Source organism: Hyperolius riggenbachi, chromosome 12, assembly GCF_040937935.1.
Source record: "Hyperolius riggenbachi isolate aHypRig1 chromosome 12, aHypRig1.pri, whole genome shotgun sequence".
Taxonomy (NCBI): domain Eukaryota; kingdom Metazoa; phylum Chordata; class Amphibia; order Anura; family Hyperoliidae; genus Hyperolius; species Hyperolius riggenbachi.
The window spans coordinates 188041300-188055818 of NC_090657.1; the positions used below are offsets into that span (position 1 = coordinate 188041300).

The 14519-nt window shown below is 45.5% G+C and overlaps 1 protein-coding gene across 8 annotated transcripts in view; it reads left to right on the forward strand.

The window, feature by feature from the left end:
- The window catches only part of SPO11 (SPO11 initiator of meiotic double strand breaks), a 693959-nt gene that overhangs the window by 270514 nt on the left and 408926 nt on the right, over positions 1-14519 (forward strand). The window contains exon 1 of one of the 8 annotated variants that reach the window (XM_068263151.1): positions 2122-2210. The exons of the other annotated variants lie outside the window; for them this stretch is intronic. The gene's annotated coding sequence lies outside the window, so the exon portion shown is untranslated. Of the gene's footprint in view, positions 1-2121; positions 2211-14519 lie in introns of those variants that run through there. 8 annotated transcript variants of the gene reach the window in all.

A 14519-nucleotide genomic window follows, 5' to 3' on the forward strand; every position in this document is an offset into this window, starting at 1 on the left:
ATCCGGATCCGAATTAGATCTAGATAGTGAAAAGTGGTATCCGAGCAGCACTGCTGAGTAGCACAGAAATGCCTCACTAATGAAGAGAGAGGACAGACAGGTTCAAGCTGACAGAAAGTCTACGGACACTGAGGGCTTGTTCACGCTATGTGCGCTTTTTGATTATTTTAAGCGATAGCGATTTTTAAAAGCGCTTTAAAAGCATATATGCAATGTTTTCCTATGGGAGTATTCTCACATGAGCGATGAGATGTTTTATGCAAATGCAGGTCCTGCGCCATTTCCTGAGCGTTTGCGCTTCAATACAAGGTATTGAAAAGGAAAAAGCACTTTGAAAAGTGATTTTCTGAGCGCTTTTCTTCAGAAAGTTAATTACAGCTATTTAGTTCCAGGTCAAAGAATGAACTTCCTGTTTGCAAAGCTCAAATTGCACTACAAAAGTGCTTAGAAGAGCGCTTCTAAAAATCCCTAATTGCTCCGAAAGCGCTGGGAATTTATAATGTGAACGTGGCCTGAGATAGCCACTCTTTATACATGTGATGAGAGGTGGTTTTGGGATGTGGTAGAAGGGGAGATCTGTAGCATGAATGTGCAGCTGATAGATCTGCATAAATTGTGTGATGTCATTGTGGTGTCGTCATGTCACCATGGCAAAAATGTGGATGGAGCAAGCACCCATATAAAGGGGACCAGTGATTACAGTTTGCCAAGACCAGTGTCCTCAGGTACCGAGGTGGACACACAAATCCAGAAGGCAGCAGAGGTTGGCACCACCAAGCATAATTAAAATAATTAGCTGGATACAGCCGTGCTTTTTAACATGTTCCAATAATAAAGCTGGTTTTAAAGGACCTCTGATACAATTCATATTGCCTGGTTGCCCTGCTGATCTTTCAACCAATAGCATCAATATTGGCTGAATCACACACCTGAAACAAGCATGCAGCAAATCTAGTCAGACTTCAGTCAGAAACCTCTGATTTGCAAGCTTGTTCAGGGTCTGGGCAGGAAGTACATCGCTGGGATTCTAGTCGGTCCGCGCATGTGTGCCGGGAAGCATTGCACTCCCATTGCTGAAATTCCTGCATCACCCACTGGGGTTGATTCACTATAACAAATAGCGTGCCTTATCAGAGGTGACATACCTTATCAGAATGTGTGTGTGCCTTATCAGAGTAGCATAGCGAGCGCTACGAACTTATGCCTGCTAATTGGCAATGACGAGAACTCCACTCGTCCGAGTCACTACAAGTCCAATCACTTTAACCTCCCTGATGGAACTCAGTTTCAGAAGCTGCGTCCGTGGGAGGCTTTTTAAAAAAATAAAATTAGCTTTAAATGCTTAAACTAGCACTTTGCTAGCTAACTATGGCCCCCAAGTCCCCCGGCCCCGCTCTGATCCCCCCGAATGCCGCCGGCAATATTTACCCGTCCGGGATCCCGCGAGAGCCGCAGCGTCACCATTTAGCTTCAGTCGTCGCTATAGCGATGATCGGACATGACGTCATGCACAGTCCTGATCCTCCCCATAGCGAAGCCTGGAGCTGATTGGGAGCATAGCCGGCCTTTGACCTGACCGACCGGAGAGGTCGCTCAAGGCGCTGGCTTCCAAGGGGGCGCCTATAGCTGGTTACCTATACTGAGGGCACCTACACCTGATTTCCTATACTGGGGGCACCTATAGCTGGCTACCTATACTGAGGGCACCGACACCTGATTACCTATACTGGAGGCACCTACGTCTGGCTACCTATGGGGCCGATGGAGATCTTCAACTGACTTCCTATACTAGGGGCACCTATGCTTGGCAACCTATATTGAGGGCACCTACACATGAGACCCTATACTGGGGCACCTATACCTGGCTACCTATCTATACTGAGTCTGAGGGCTTTTTTTTGGGGGGGGCGCACTGTGACTATAACGCGTGGTGCAAGTTGGCGGTGCTGTGCTATCATTCTGAATGGGAGGGGCGGGGGGCGGTTAACTGTCCCACTGATTTGTTTTTATTTAATATTCCAGAAAGGTTCTAGCCTTCATTTTTAAGTATATTCAGGATAATGCACTCTTTCCATCCATTTGTGGTTATTAATACTATTTTTCTATTATTCATATGTGATGTGTCATGGAGATCTGAGCATTTGGCGTGATGTGTTACGACATCAAAAAGGTTGGGAACCACTGTCCTAGGAGATATCTCAGGAGAAAAGGTGAATTGTGTGTGTGTGTGTGTGTGTGTGTGTGTGTGTGTGTATGTGGATGAAGGGGGGGGGGGCACAAAAAACAGCTTTCACTCAAGGCGCTGTGAAACCTAATGCCGGCCCTGATTGGGAGGCTGCGCCATCGCGGGATCCCTGGGGGGTACGTATAACAGCGGCGATTGGGGGAGAGCAGAGGGACTTGGGGGGCATGGTTAGCTAGCCAAGTGCTAGCTTAAGCATATAAATCAAATTTTATTTTAAAAAATCCTCCGGGGGCCATGTGATCCTCTCTGGTGGCGAGCCCGAGCGTAGGTCGGACTTACCGCCAGGGAGGTTAAAGGACATTATCTCCGCACTTTGATTGGCTCAATAGGCTGCCTGCCAAGTGACAGGCAGTCTATTGGGCCAAAGTGCGGGGATAATGTCCTTTAGGCCCCTAGACTCTCTCCAGGCCCTAGGAAACTGCCTAGAATTGCCCTGTGGATTAAACCGGCTCGGTCCCTGCTTCATAAGAAGAATTTCCCTTTAAGACTTGAGTTTTGTTTTCATTCTCTCCCCCCATTTCCCCCCTCCCACCTTGCTCGTTAAATGGGCTGGGCCCTTAATGAGATATTTAAATCTGCTAAATGATTAAGATACAATTGACAGCTGTGACTGGTAGCAGAAGATTTTGGCTTAAATCTAAACGAACCTCACCCATTCCCCCCTGCGGGCACCCGCCACAGAGTCTGTACAGGCAGCGCTCAGGACCTGTCAGCTCCAAGGGCTTGTGCAATTCCACCTATATAAATGCAGCTCCCAATGACTTCACCCCGGCTTCTAATCTTGGCAAGGTAAGGGGAGTCAGAGAGCAGAGAGAGGGAAGCACAAGATCACACACTTTACTCTATAAACTCAATAAAAGCTTTTTTTTTTATTTTCTTTATTAATGCTGTTAGTTTGTGTGATTGAGTGACAGGGCAGCAGAAAAGAGAATTCCTTAAAGGATTATACAGCCCTCTCTTATAAGTGCTTAGCAGGTCTCGAGCGTGAGGTTCTCGTTTTGTAAAACAATGCCGTAATTAAGAGGCCCTGTTATCGCATGCCAGTGATTCTAATATCTCCATGTGCAAAAGAGGTGCAGTATATAAGAAAATGTGATTGCTTTTGTTTGTCACTAAAAAGACTACACAAGACTTATGCCTCAACCCTAAAACAGTCTAAAAACAATTCTATTTATCACAGTTAAAATGTTACCACATATGTCTCGTGTAGTTTTGCTAAAACTTTCCCAAGTTTGAAAATGACTTTTTATGTTGACTAGAGTTGGTCCCTATTTATTTTTTATGCGACCTGGGTCCAAGCTTTAAAGCGCACCAAAATGTATTTTTCAATTTGTCACGGGTAAAATGATACCACGTGTGCCTCGTTTAGTAACGAACTGGTGATTCATCCACCACAGCTACACTGTACGTATATACAGTATACGTCCATTGTGGGCTAAGTGGTTAATGTGCACAAAGCATTCATATTGGGTGTTCAGCGCACAGACATTCACATACATTGCACCTGATTTACTAAAGCAGGGAGCACTGTTGTTGATGCATTTGAGGGGGAGGAGGGCGGTTGTGGAGTTTGCGGCCCACTGCGTTTGTTGCTTGTGATTTTCTGTGTTTGTCTGTTTTTTTGTTTTGTTTTTGTTTTGTTTTTTCAGATGCAGTGAAATACATTGCAATTAAGAATGTGTACATTATAGGTGCAAAAAGGAAAATCTGGGATTTAGGGGACCACACCCTCTCAAACTGCTATGTTTCAGATAGGTTGTAGTAAACTACACTCACAATATTTGGCCAATCAAAACGCTTTGTGCTGTAGAGGGTGCTGTGATTGGAGAATTGTTCCATCTAAGGTTTCCTGCTGCGTCCCCTAAACTAGACCAGCTCCGAAGGCTGTACAATTAAAAGTCATGGAAGAAATACAAATACGTAACGCGAATGATGCACAATTCCCAAGCTAGCCGTTGACTTCAATAGTCAGTGGAGAAAAGCATGTTTTGCTGTGAACGGCAAAACACACACACACAATTCAAATTAGTGCACTCCCGCAGCTAGTATGGTTGAGGTGAGCAAGCAAGGAAGTCCATTAGGAACTGTTCACCGATCACAGCAACGTCTACCACATGAAGCATTGTGATTGGATGAATAGTGTGGGCGTATTATTACTACAACCTATCTGAAAACTGGCAGTTCCAGAAGTTGCTGTCCACCCAATGGCATGAGCTGAATTTCCCTAAAGACTTTTTCACTGGCTCACCTCGTGGTCGATAAGATTCTGAAAATTCTGAGCTGATGAAATTAACCCAAATCGACGTAAAATTCCCCCTCTAGTCTTCATCCTCTCTCCATCTTGCTCCTAGGCTTTCTGTCTCTGTGGTTCCAGCGGTGTCAGTCATCATGTAACCCACTATTGCTCGCCAGAGGGTCTCCTGATGATACTCTGCTGCAGCCATGGTGACCAGGGCATCTAGGAGGACGATGAATCATATGCGTCGCTGGAGTTTAGAGAGAGTAACGTCGCTGCTCTGCATGGGCCCACTTTACCACCTCCACCAATCAGGAAGCGCCCCGCCTTGCCTGTTAAGTAAAAATGACCCATACCACTAGATAAATAATACTCTGAGCAGAGATGATGAAATCGGGGCCGGTGCTACAAGTAAGGCAAAGGGGGCACTACAGCATCACAGGATTTAGAAAGCAGGCTGCAAGTTCTTGCATGCATAGCTCCCCCCTTTCCCCTCCACAGAGTCACTTTTAGGGTTTATATGGCAGGTTTCAAGTCCGCCCTTCCCCCCCCCCCCACTCTCACTTTTATCAACTAGGGGCCCTTCACTTTTTAATTTTTTATATTATTTTTTTTGCCCCAGGGCCCCATTTCACCTAGGACCAGCCCTGGAAGCCATGCTAATTTTTCTGACTTGCGTGCAAATTTAGAATTGGGCAATAAAAAGCAATACTTATGATTGTTGGTTTGGCCCAATGCCAAGCTGCATAGAGTTTGCAGGCAAGTGGGGAATACCATAACCTTGCTGATCACCTCTCGCTCTGAACGTTCCGCACTCTTCTGAATTAGAATCACCCCCCCCCCCCTTGGCGGAAGATGGAGCGTGCCAAGGTGATTGCTGTCAGGAAGGGTGGGGCTGGTGCAGAAATGCATTGAGTAACCACCAGACCAGCTCATGTTGGCAGCTGTGCGCTGGCAGTGATCACGCACTACTGTGCCACTGTGGCCAAGCCCTGATTAATTTCAGTGGAAACAGGCACTCAATAATTTTACTGGTAATTAAGTGTTATTAGATGAGGTTTATAGAATAAAATGGTTTACAGGGAGTAAACTGTTCACACAAAGTCAAAGTGTGTAAAGCAAACCAGAACAAAAAATAAAAGCTAACATTAATTTTATGTACTGTGTAGTTATGTAGGACTGCTGTCTTCTCATTTCATCGCAATGGGGTTAAACTTTGATGGAAGTTTCCCCAGCAGCCATATCAGTGTGTTGGAAAACTTGCTTCATTCAGCTCCCAAGAAAAAAAGTAAAGATTTGCTTTGCAGCCTTAAAGAACCCTCTTGCTGTCAGCATTGTTTTTGTAGCCCCATAAAAGTTTTTTTTTTTTTTTTTTTTCAGGAGAGTCCTGGTTGCATTTGATTTGTTTGACAGCATAACATAATTTGCATAAATAACAGCACAAATTTATTGAAGAGAACCCGAGCCGGTCTGAAAAGTAAAAAAAAAAATGTAAAACATGCATGGTACCTGATTCAAGGGGAGTAGCTGGATCAGATAGTGTTCAGGTAGAGCACAGAGCGCTAATTGGCATGGAGGGGGCAGGGACCAGGCAGTGTGAGCCAATGAAAATGCTCTGATAGGCAAGGAAGAGGTGTTATGCAGGCGTTCCTCTCCTGCAAAGTAGCCTCTTCCCCAGTGCACGTCACGAGGGGGGAGGTTGACAGCAGAGTGGAGGGCACGCAGAGGGATGTCCTGCAGATGGGAACATTCCTCTGTGTCCCTTTTTTTACATTCAAGCTGCCTCGGGTACACTTAAAGAGACACTGAAGCGAGTAAAAAACTCCCTTCTTCTTATATTCAGCAGGGGCATGTGTGCCCCTGCTAAACCGCCGCTATCCCGCCGCACAACGGGGGTCCCTTACCCCCCAATTCCCCCCCTGCAAAATCTACGACCAACTTTGTCGTAGATTTTGCTGCTCCTAGAGGCAGGGCTAACGGCTGCAGCCCTGCCTCACAGCACGTCTATCAGCGGCGCATCGCCGCCTCTCCCCCGCCCCTCTCAGTGAAGGTAGACTGAGAGGGGCGGGGAGAGGCGGAGATACGCGCTGACAGACGCGCGTGAGGCAGGGCTGCAGCCGTTAGCCCTGCCTCAATGCGGAAGAGATCCCCGGCGAGGACAGAGGGGATTTGGGGGGTAAGGGACCCCCGCTGTGCGGCGCGATAGCGCCAGTTTAGCAGGGGCACACATGCCCCTGCTGAATATAAGAGAAAAAGCAAGTTTTATACTCGCTTCAGATTCTCTTTAAGCCCTATAATGCAAAAAAAAAAAAGCTGCAGGTGATTAACAAATGGCCTGCAGTGTGTGGGCGGGCAATAGATCCCTTTCTGATAAGATTCGATGAAGGAGGGATCTGATGGTCAATTTGGTGGCAGATTGAGAGGTGTATGGGAGCCTTCAGACAACTGGATTTCAGCACGGTCATACAATTATTGCACATCATTGATTTATCCTGCAATCAGGCAGAGCTACAAATCAAGTGGACCTATTCCTCCCCCCCCCCCCCAGCTCACACTCCTTACTTTCTGTCTCATGACCATCTACCACAAATCAAACAACTGATGTGGCCACCATCAGGAACGGATCTAGGGGGGGGCAAGCAGGTCTCTTGCCACAGGCGCAGTTTGTTGAATTCTTAAAAAGGCGGAAAAATTTGGATGGGGAATGGCAGTTTAGGCGCCAAAACCTGACCTTGCCCCAGGCGCAACTTGGGGCAACTTGGTCTAGATCCGTCCCTGGCCACCATGGCTTCCCCCATCCATAAAAAAATGATATAGACCAATAGTCTATATCTTGGAGGCCACCACTATCTCACTAGAGACCAGTGACATCACTGAGAATGCAGCCTATCCATTCACTAGAGACCAGTGACATCATTGAGAATGCAGCCTATCCATTCACTAGAGACCAGTGACATCATTGAGAATGCAGCCTATCCATTCACTAGAGACCAGTGACATCATTGAGAATGCAGCCTATCCATTCACTAGAGACCAGTGACATTACTGAGAATGCAGCCTAGCCATTCACTAGAGACCGGTGACATAACAAATAATGCAGCCCATGCATTCACTAGAGTCCGGTGACATCACTAATAATGCAGCACATCCATTAAGTGAAGCGCAATGCTCGTGGATCACTGCTGCAGGAGCCCATAAACACTGCACTGTAGCCAGTGGCGTAGCTAAGAAGCTGTGGGCCCCGATGCAAGTTTTACATGGGACCCCCCAAGCACTTTATACATAACAATTGATACGGCATGCCAAAACCTGCCAATGGCAACTACAGTGTCAGAGGTGCAAGAAGAGGCTGGGAAACAGTTTGTTAGTGATTACTACTATTCACAGCATCTATAGAAATGATTATTATGAGCACAGGACCAATAGAGAGGTAATAATGTAGATGAGGGAGAGCCCTTCGGGGCCCCTCTGGCCCAAGGGCCCCCGATGTGGTCGCTACCTCTGCACCCCCTATTGCTACGCCCCTGACTGTAGCAAACAAAACAAGCAAGCAGTATTTCCTGCTCATCTGTCCCCTCACTTTAATCACATATGGCCACCATACTGGTTTTCTGTCACATTTTCAGATATAATGCATTCCTCACAAAAAAATGAGCCTTAAAACGTAGAGCGATTGCTTTAGGCTTCTCCATTATTACCACAAGCTTAATTACAAAGCGGTACATGGGTTTCCTGGCATGGAGGGGTACACTGCGTCCCGAACCGGCCCACTCTAACTACAAAGGGGTAGAGACATCTTTGGCCAATGTGCGGCGTCACTATAAATATCGCTGGACTGCACTAGATCACAATGGAAAAATCACACAACGCCTCATGCACAGGGTCTGGAAGATGAACGGCAGGCACCAATTACTCCGATGTCAACATTAATAACTTTATTTACGGACTACTACCAGACAAACGCCAGGAACTGCCTGTAATATTCAAGGAACATGGCAACTCTTGTAGAATGATGATTTTCCACTTAATTCTCAAAAACAAAATTCAATTGTTGACCACTATAGTAATACTGGGTAGGGCCTCGCTGTTTGTCGTTCACACAACCTCCATTACTTGTCATGACGTACCTTTCATGAGATGCTGGAAACCTCTCCTTCGAGTTTCTGTCCCATATTGACATGATGACATTGCACAATGTCCACAGATACTGTATATCAGCAGGGCCCGATTTGGACATTTTACTGCCCAAGGCCCATTGTCCCCAACCCCACCCTTGGAGGTGAGCACAGGACCAGTGCTCCACTGTTTATCACTGTGGAAGCAAGTCATCTACGAACTGGGTTTGTGACAAGCTGGGAAACGTAAACCGCAGCAAACTGCCTTAGTGTGCCAGCCCGCTGCCCGCCCCCTTGCTTCCTGATGCGGTAGGCCATGGCCTTTGTGGTCTTGCCTCAAAACTGTTCATGTATGCCAGCAACACATTCATGCAATCAGCATGATGGGTAAACCAGGAAACCCAAAAAATACCAGGAGCCAATAGTGCAAACTGTTAACCACTTGAGGACCACAGTCTTTTCGCCCCTTAAAGAAAACCTGAACTGAAAATTAAGTCAAAATAAGCATACACAAGTCATACTTACCTTCCATGTAGTCTACTCCTCAGTGTCTTTCTCCTGTCCCGCGTCCTGTTTGTTCACTGTGATCAAGGGAATTTTCCATCCTCCATTTTGAAAATGGCCATTACCCATAACAGCTTTCTGGTCAGCACACTGTTAAACTGTAACATCGCCCACTTGAGCCATAGGGAAACATGGACATTACCTGGTACATCCGTTTTCCTCTCAGCTATAACTGACAGCAACTGATATTTTACTGACAGCAACTGATATATTTCTTATCTGACAAAATATTGTCAGAATTGGAAGGGATTATTGTCAGAAGAAAATAGTGAGCTTCTGAGAGGAACTGATGGCAAGGTAACTATGCAATGTTCATTTGAAGTTATCTCATGTGTTTATTTTAAATATTTTTACTCAGTACAGGTTCTCTTTAAGGACCAGAGCCTTTTTTTCCATTCAGACCACTGCAGCTTTCACGGTTTATTGCTCGGTCATTCAACCTACCACCTAAATGAATTTTACCTCCTTTTCTTGTCACTAATACAGCTTTCTTTTGGTGCTATTTGATTGCTGCTGCGAGTTTTACTTTTTATTATATTCATCAAAAAAGACATGAATTTTGTCAAAAAAATGACTCTTTTAACTTTCTGTGCTGACATTTTTCAAATAAAGTTAAATTTCCTATACATTTGAGCGCAAAAGTTATTCTGCTACATGTCTTTGATAAAAAAAAAAAAACATTCAGTGTATATTTATTGGATTGGGTAAAAGTTATAGTGTTTACAAACTATGGTGCCAAAAGTGAATTTTCCCATTTTGAAGCATCTCTGCCTTTTCTAACCACCTGTCATGAGGTGCTAAAATTCCAGGATAGTATAAATACCTCCCAAATGACCCCATTTTGGAAAGAAGACATCCCAAAGTATTCAGTGAGAGGCATGGTGAGTTCATAGAACATTTTATTTTTTGTCACAAGTTAGCGGAAAATGACACTTTGTGACAAAAAAAAAAAAAGTTTCCATTTCTTCTAACTTGCGACAAAAAAAAATTAAATCTGCCACGGACTCACTATGCTCCTCTCTGAATACCTTGAAGTGTCTACTTTCCAAGATGGGGTCATTTGTGGGGTGTGTTCACTGTCCTGGCATTTTGGGGGGCCTAATTGTAAGCACCCCTGTAAAGCCTAAAGATGCTTATTGGACTTTGGGCCCCTTAGCGCAGTTAGGCTGCAAAAAAGTGCCACACGTGGTATTGCCGTACTCAGGAGATGTAGTATAATGTGTTTTGGGGTGTATTTTTACACATACCCATGCTGGGTGGGAGAAATATCTCCGTAAATGACAATTTTTTATTTTTTTTACACACAATTGTCTATTCACAGAGATATTTTTCCCACTCAGCATGGGTATGTGTAAAAATACACCCCAAAACACATTATACTACTTCTCCTGAGTACGGCGATACCACATGTGTGGCACTTTTTTGCACCCTAACTGCGCTAAGGGGCCCAAAGTCCAATGAGTACCTTAAGGATTTCACAGGTAATTTTGCGACATTCGGTTTCAAAACTACTCCTCACGGTTTAGGGCCCCTAAAATGCCAGGGCAGTATAGGAACCCCACAAATGACCCCATTTTAGAAAGAAGACACCCCAAGGTATTCCGTTAGGAGTATGGTGAGTTCATAGAAGAATTTTTTTTTGTCACAAGTTAGCGGAAATTGATTTTAATTGTGTTTTTTCACAAAGTGTCATTTTCCGCTAACTTGTGACAAAAAATAAAATCTATTATGAACAAGGCACAAGTTTTATTCACCTGAGGAAGCAGGAAAGCACCTGCAAAACGCGATTGACTTTTTCATTGGGTGAGGTAAGCCAACCACCTCTCCTTATAAAGTATTTTATGTTTTATTGGGCGCCTCCGTCTAGTCACATTCATGCTATTACATGCCGTTGTCACCAAATTTGAACCTTATCATCTGTGTTCTCAGTAGGAATCCAGTCATCAGTGTTGAAGATTCCATGCTCACTAAAGCGGCAGCTTTCTGTTCTTGGCTAAGAGGAGTAGAACCCAACATGGTTCATGTTGTGCATTCTGAGATGCATGTCCGCTATTTACAATTTTAAAATGTATTTTTCCGAGTAACTGTTGCCTTTCTGTCAGCTGAAGCTTTATCTGGCCATTCTCTGGACCTCTCTCATCGGCAAGGTGTTGAGGTCTGCAGTACTGCCTCTTGCTAGAGGATTTTTTAATTTTTTTTATACTCCTATACCTGACTGTCTAACACCAGCTATTAGGCTACGTGGAAAATATTGAGATAACATTTTTTCTCCCCATTCTGGTGTTTGATGGCAACATTAAAGTAGGCTGAGCAGTCCAAATGATAAATATAAAGGAGCGATCACATCTCATACATGCTTACCATTACTGTCACCCTGCAGGGATCGTGACTTGACCCTTGGATGATAGTTAGAGGCTGAGTGCTGTACAGACGCACTAGCCTTGAGACTCGTGACACACAAGTTGTATGGAGAGAGGAGAAAGAATGACGCAATGCATGACAGAGCGGCTTCCAGGGAGGTGGGATAAGGAAAGTAGGAAGAGACGTTCTGGCTTTTACCCGCTGTCAGATTAAATTTTTAACCATTTAGGAGGCGCCAATTATGGTGATCAATTTTGCCTGGTTCAGGCCTCACTCTTGAGCATTCTGGAGGCTCCTTTATGCCTTTTCAAGTAGGGCGTGCATGCAGAGTCTGCCAGTAACAAATATGGCAGATTGACCTGGCCGCACACACGTAGTAGCTGCTTTCTGATGCCAGAGTACATGTGACACTCACAACCTGGTAACTGCAAGGCTGTTTAAACTCCCTCCTTGCTGCAGAGAATTGCTGTTGTCTTGGGAGGAAAGTCGTGCAGCGTGCCAAAAAATGGGCATGACCATGGACCAGGATGTGGGTGTGGTCGTGGGTGGAGCCAAATGTACACAAACTTAGCAATGCTTGGACTTTAGACTAGGACTATGGTCAGGGCCGGCGCTACCATAAAGGCAAAGGGGGCAATTGCCCTAGGGCCCCAGAGCCTGTAGGGGCCCCCCATCCTATACCTGCCTGCAGAGAACGAGGAAAAGAGGGGTTGGTGGGGAGAAGTTCAGAGCACAGTGCTGGCTCCTGTCCTGCCTGGATTATGTAAGACTCAGCTGTATGTAAACTCTGAATTTGTATAAGAAAGAAGAAGGGGAATAATGAGAACCCAACAATGCTTTTGGGGATATATGATGGACACCTAATGATTTTGTGTGGCTGGGAGGGTGGTGGGATAGGTCCTGGGAGCCGGCTCGGGGCTGCAGGGAGGTGTTGCTAGGGCCCCAAAGTTACTTTTGCCTGGGGGCCCCATTGTAGCTAGAACCGGCCCTGACTATGGTAGTCTAGTCTGATTGTGAGCGCCTCCGACACAGGTGCCCCCCAGTTTTGTTATTCTGTACCCAACTAGGGGTGGCGGGCTGTCATCCCTTGTGGTCTGGTCAGTGAAGACCTGTAAGCCGCTTAAGCCTGGTACACACCTTCACTTTTGATGGCCAATGATTTGGCAATTTTACCACCTCCATGTAGTATAGTATAGTGTAATTGATTGGCCAATCAAAATTGAAGGAGTGTTTCAAGCTTCTGGTTCCATGCTTCAGAAGAGCCCACACTTACCACCAGTGCCAGGATCAACAAAGCATACCGATGTCATAACGTGGGTCAACTTTTACTGAAGCTATGACCTGCATCTACATGCATATTGCCTTGAGGCGGAAGACCCCCTTATTCCAGAATAGATTTAACAAATAATGTATTGATATACTGTATTTTATTACATGCCGCTTCCACCTGTCTTTCAGTGTCTGAAAACAGATATATGACTCCGTTATGGCAGCCAGGTGTCTTTTATGAGAGAAAAATGTCAAGTTTATCAGTTCTAACTTGCTGAGAAGTTGGGGTAACATGATGTGATGCATCTTAAATCATCTTCAATTCCAATAAAAATCTGCTGAACGTTGTTTCTTAGAAGCCGATTGCATAGATGCCATTCTGAAGAGTCACAGCGCTCCTGTCTGGGGCAGGGCGGCAGCCATGTTGGATACAGAACTTTATCCACAGGAACAGGAAGTGACCGCTCACTTCACCCCCCCCCCCTTATTTCATCAGGTGCTGTCTCTCCCTCTTTATTTCATCAGGTGCTCTCCCTCCCTCTTTATTTCATCAGGTGCTCTCTCTCCCCCTCCTTATTTCATCAGGTGCTCTCTCTCCCCCTCCTTATTTCATCAGGTGCTCTCTCTCCCCCTCCTTATTTCATCAGGTGTTCTCTCCCCCTCCTTATTTCTTCAGGTGCAGTCGCCCCCCCCCCCTCCTTATTTCATCAGGAGCTCTCTCATCCCCCTCTCTAATATTTCATCAGGTGCACTCTCCCCCCTCCTTATTTCATCAGGAACTCTCTCATCCCCCTCTCTAATATTTCATTAGGTGCTCTCTCCCCCCTCCTTATTTCATCAGGAGCTCTCTCATCCCCCTCTTTAATATTTCATCAGGTGCTCTCTCCCCCCTCCTTATTTCATCAGGAGCTCTCTCATCCCCCTCTCTAATATTTCATCAGGTGCTCTCTCCCCCCTCCTTATTTCATCAGGAGCTCTCTCATCCCCCTCTCTAATATTTCATCAGGTGCTCTCTCCCCCCTCCTTATTTCATCAGGTGCTCTCTCCCCCCACCCCCCTTTATTTCATCAGGAGATCTCTCATCCCCCTACCTTATATTTAATCAGGTGCTATTCTTATTCACGCCATGTCTAGTGCCGATCTGTAGATGGATGTTTGCTCATTTCCTGAAGCCAGCGCAAAAAAATACCTGGGCCCTTATGCAATTAAGTCTTACACCTGGATTTTCTCCTAGGTGATATTTTTTACATGATCTCAGTATAATGCCTTTTAACCTCCCTGGCGATATAATTACTTTTGGATTCCAGGTTTTTTTTTAAACGTTCAGACCCTAAAATCAGAAAAAAAAATCATGCCGCCAGTGTCTCTGCAGCAGCCCCTGCTCTCACCTCCCTGGGCTCCGGCGCTGCAATTTTCCCTCTGTCCTCCGGTTGCCGCAGTAACTCTGTAGTGAGATCACTGACGGTGATTCAGAGCCTTGGAGGACAGGAAGGAGACCGGCTACTGACGTCTGGATCCCCCGGGCAGTGAGTAAAAGTGCCCGCTGCGCGCTATACTCTGCATAGAGCTCCTGGCGGCTAGCCCGAGCTACACTCGGGATTACTGCCAGGGAGGTTAAGCCACCAGCAAGCAAAAAAAAAATGGTCAGTAATTTTGACATGACTTTTTCACCTACTTTTTGGTACTTTTTCAATTTCAGAGTGCAGAAAAATATTTTAAACTGGAGAGG